Source organism: Cavia porcellus, unplaced genomic scaffold (assembly GCF_034190915.1).
Source record: "Cavia porcellus strain 051 isolate PalLab524CR breed Dunkin Hartley unplaced genomic scaffold, mCavPor4.1 scaffold_8, whole genome shotgun sequence".
Classification (NCBI taxonomy): Eukaryota; Metazoa; Chordata; class Mammalia; order Rodentia; family Caviidae; genus Cavia; species Cavia porcellus.
The window spans coordinates 47,218,397-47,223,390 of NW_026947491.1; the positions used below are offsets into that span (position 1 = coordinate 47,218,397).

The window sequence follows — 4,994 nt, forward strand, 5'->3', positions numbered from 1 at the left end:
TTCATAGAAGTCAATTTCTGTTTTCATAGTCTGTGAAATATTACTACTTTCTCTTGATAAGTGTTTTTCTTGTCTTTAATTCCAGGGAGGTCATCCTACCAACCCATAATGGTCTCAGAGATTATTATTTTAAGCATAGGTTCACACTATGTAGCAATATTTGGTTTACGTATTTATGTTATATTATTTATAATATAAATATTATTTATATTATTGTTTTCATTATAAAAACATACTCAAGGTGAAAATTGAGCCACATCTAGTGACTGGAATAAGACAGAGAAAAAATAAATACATATTAAATTAATTAACACATTATATCCAGTAACTACAATTATAACAGCTTATTTTATTGAAAGTCATGGTTTCTGTGAACTATTCTGGAGATGTTAGTTGAACAAAATGTTTCATGATAAGGAGTCACCCATAGAATGGAACATCAAGAGAATCTTCTTTATGTGATAATTGCAGAGGTAGAAACAGTTTTTTGTATAAACCAGGATTGTCAATTATAAACATATACTTAAACTGCATTTTCTGGAAAACACAAAATCTTCTGAAATGTATCATGGAAACCAGGTGATTTCTTAGAGTATAAGTGAAGGTATTTAGTCAAGGGATAACAAGTAGGCAGCAATGTTACACCTTTTGATACAGACTCTATATCTTTTGCACATGGTTTTATGTACACAGTGATACAGCTACCATAGTTCATAGAGACAACAATCATGTAGGAAGTACAGGTAGAGAGAGCTTTTTGTCTTTGCTGTACAGAAGGGAATTTTAGAATAATCTTAATGACATAACTGTAAGAGAAAATCACTAATGTCAGTGTGATCACTGGAGTCACTAGAACCGACACAAAAGACGTCATTTCAAGGACATGTGTATTCGTGAAAGAAATCTGCAGCACAGTAGAAGTGTTGAGCATAAAGTGATCAATAATGTATAAAGCACAGAAATGCAGCTTCAATCCCATGGCCAAAGGAGGAAAGCCAATTAAGAATCAATGGCTCAAGAGATGAGCACAAATTGGGAGCACATTTTGCTATTCATAATAATTGAGTAATGCAGTGGTTTGCAGATGGCAACGTAGAGGTCCTAAGACATGGCAGCCAAGAGGTAAAAGTCTAAGTCCTAGTAAAAGAACACAATAACTTTTCTTCGTAGCTATATAAGAAATAGTTTTATCGCCAATCACAATGCTTACCAAGAATCCGGAACACACACTGTTGTATGATTTCCAAAAAAGGAGACCTTTTGTAGGAAGAAATACAATGGTATCCTAAGGCAACGATCCGAAGATTGAGAAAGGTAATGATTAAGTTACCCATCAGGCTCAATGTGTAGTTTAGAAATAGAAATAGAAAAAACACAATTTTCAAGCGGTGGTCATCTATCGATCCTAAGAGGATGAACTCTATTATTGATTGGTTTTTCCAGCAGATTTTTCTTTTAAGAACCTAATCAAATCTACAAAATAGAAGAAGAAAATTTAGAATATATGTACCCATATATATGAATGTGTAAAAACAAAAATATATATTATCAAGTTTATCCATTTGCAAATGATATTTCTAGCCTGCAGTTTTACATGACTTGTAATTATATATTGTAAGTTAATTTTAGAGTGTAATTTGGTGTATTTTCTCTAATATCCTTAAAAAATCCTCCAGAATTATAATAATATGTGTTTTGGTTACTATTCATTTAAACTTATTACCTCCAAGTGGTGCCTTATCTGCACATATTATTTAAGTGATATATTAATTATCTAAATTTAATTTAACTACCTTTTTCATATCTATACAACTTCCACTGACTTTTGGTTTGACTTTTTAAAGTGAGTATCAGGATGGTGTCTTAAACTCAGAATTGGCAATTATGTTACAATTTCAGTGCCATCAGTAATGGAGAATGTATATATTTCTACTTTAATAGTTTTGAAGTTTTCTCTGCAATGAGAATATGTCATTATTTTTATCAATTTTCTTTTTTTTTTTATTCAAGTGAAGAATCATTAACCAACCCAAGGGTAATATTAAAGAAAACAAAACATGACAAAAATCACAGGAACTGTATATTTACTTTAAATATTTTATTTTCCTCTTAATCTTTCAAAATGTATTGTGTTATATACTTGCATCGTTTGGAGATTCATTATGGCATGCATACCACACCTATTCATTCCAAAACAGTTGACTATCACAAAGACAATAGTACTTCATAATTTCTTGGTGTATAATAATTTTATTTAATCCAGTTTTTTACTCCTCCCTAACAATATATTAAATAAATCTGCATATTTCGTTTTTTACACTAATTGTGAGCATTTAAAATGAGTTAATAAACATTTTTCTAACTTTATTTTTGGTATTCATTTTTCAAATATTGTTTTTATTTCCATATTTTATTTTATAAAATAATTTTTAAAAATAATATTTTACATAAATAGTATGATTGTCTAAAATAGATATTAGGGAATAGTTTTAATATTTTTAATGAAAACTGAAGACTTATAGGCTTCAGCTATGAAGTCATCATAAGATTTTTTTTATAAAAAAAGCTTAAATTTGTAAAATTTTATTCTTACAGTTGAGATTTTTGGCCTTTGAAACGTCTAATGAAATATACGCATTAAAATATAAGAAAATTTAAAGCAAGAAATTAAATATAAAATCCTTGTGGAAGTAAGAACAAATCTATCAAGAATCATATCCTGCATAGCCTGCTGAAAGCTTATAAATGCTGCAACTGTGTCATTTTCTGTCTATTACCAGGTCAAGAGAATCTGTTGAAACACAAGAAAAACAAACTCTCCTGTGGGGATTAATTATTGAAAATGAAAGATACAAAGTTGGTATAATTTAAGTAAAAGCCAAAAAAAAGGTATCTCAGAGGAGTAGAATTACATGATTTAGAAAAATGAATGAAATATTTAATAGGATCACAAACAGTGCATGTTCTGAGCTAATTCTGGAAAATACTCCACTGTTTCTCACAAAGAAATTATTTTTGAGTGTGAACAAAGAGAAATTAAATTTTAAAGTGAATAATAAGTTCAGCAAACATACAAAATGTCTTCCTAAGCACACAAAATAGTATATAATTCCATTTATGTAATTTTGGAAAACTAAAGTATAGAGACAGATATCTGATCAGTGGAACCATGACCTGAAGGTGAGCAGAAGATATTGAACCCCCAAGTACCATAAAAAAGCTTTTAAAGTTTAAAATAACAAAAATTATTATATTTTAATATTGGAAGTGTTTGGACAATTATATATTTTCCAAGTCCACTAAAATTACCATTTAAATAAAATGCAATTTTCTTTCCAACAAAAATGTTTGCCTAAAGTTTTCCACCTTTTAAGTCAGTGCTTTAGAAGAGAATTTTATAATCTATTGCCTAATAACATGCATACTATCCATATGTGGAGATAGCAGATAGTTAAATTATTTGAAGTAGGACTTTATATCAATGACATTTGGCATTAAGTGCTAAATAGAGCTGCCACAGTATACATTGACTCTGATTTTTTTGTTTTGATTAAAATACTAAAAAAACAAAGAAATCTGAGTATGCTGCAACATGCCTGCAATCCCAGCACATGGGAGGCTGAGGCAGAGGACTGTCATTAGTTCAAGGCCACCATGTGCTATCTAGTGCATTTGAGACCAGCCTGTACTATAAAGTGAGACCTTACCTCAAACAAACAAACAAACAAAAATAACCCACCTCAGAGATCTTTCCTCATAGATCTTTTAAATCGCAAGTCAGTAGAGTTCAATATAGGCATCATTTTGAGGAGAAGATAACTAAAACTTATCTTGTATAACAGAAAATTCATAGTTATTGTAAAATGAGTGTTCTCTTACCCTTCCATCAAGAGTGATAACCAATATTCAAATCTATTTTTATCAATTTGAATATTTTAGTACTTCATATGATTGGAATCATGCAATTTTAGTTTTTCACTTAAGATTCTATATCATTAATGTTGCTGCATATAGTAGAATTTCCATTTTATAAAAGCTGAATGATATTCCATTGTGTATGCACACTACATCACTCCATTTTCTGATTCCAATCCCCCAATGGTGGACATTTAAATTGTTTCCATGCATGTATGGATATTGTGAATAATGCTGCAGAGAATATGAGAGTGAAGCTGCCTCTTCAACATCCTGATTTACTTTCATTTGTATATAAATTGAGAAACACGATTGGTGAGTCATATGAGTATTTTCAATTCTTAGGGATCCTCCATAATGTTGCATTCCGTGACTACACTGCCTCACTTTTTCACTGAGAGAGCGCAAGTGTTTCAACATCTTTGTTTGGCAAATGTGGCACATGTGGCTTTTGTATTCATTATAGTCATCCTAATGGGTTTGAGATGATACCTCGTTGTGATGTTGGCTTCTGTTTCCTGAAGATTTGTGGTGTGAGTACCTTTTTCACTTGGCTATTTGTTTTATATAAGCTTAATACTCTTTATTTCTGTAATTTTAAAATGTAATTTAAATTTAGGAAGTTGATGCCTATAGAATTATCTTTTTTCCCTCAGGATTTATTTAGCTGTTTTGTGTTTTTTGTAGTTCTCCATGAATTTAATACTTTTTTTGTCATGTAGAAATGTAAATGCACTTTGGACAGAGTTTGCATTGAAAGTAAAAGTCACTTTAATATAAGCATTTGAATCATACCGAAATTGTAACACAAGAACTTGAAATGTCTTTACATTTGAGTCTTCTCCTATTTCATTTATCAATGTTTTATAGTTTTGAGTGCTGAAATTTATCAACCCTTTCATTAAGTTCCAGTTACATTATTATTTTGAATTCTATGACAAATGAAGTATTTTGTTAATTTTTATTTCTGAATATACTATGTAGATTCATGAGATATTGTATTTGATTTGTTTATATAACATTATCAAAGTCATCAGGTTAAGTCATTTTAAAGAAATTCCTATAAAATCACGGGATAA

General features: G+C 30.0%; 1 pseudogene; it reads right to left on the reverse strand.

The window, feature by feature from the left end:
- Positions 1-420: 420 nt before the first annotated feature.
- On the reverse strand, positions 421-4,335 carry LOC134477464 (olfactory receptor 6C6-like; annotated as a pseudogene).
- Between the last annotated feature and the right edge of the window lie 659 nt (positions 4,336-4,994).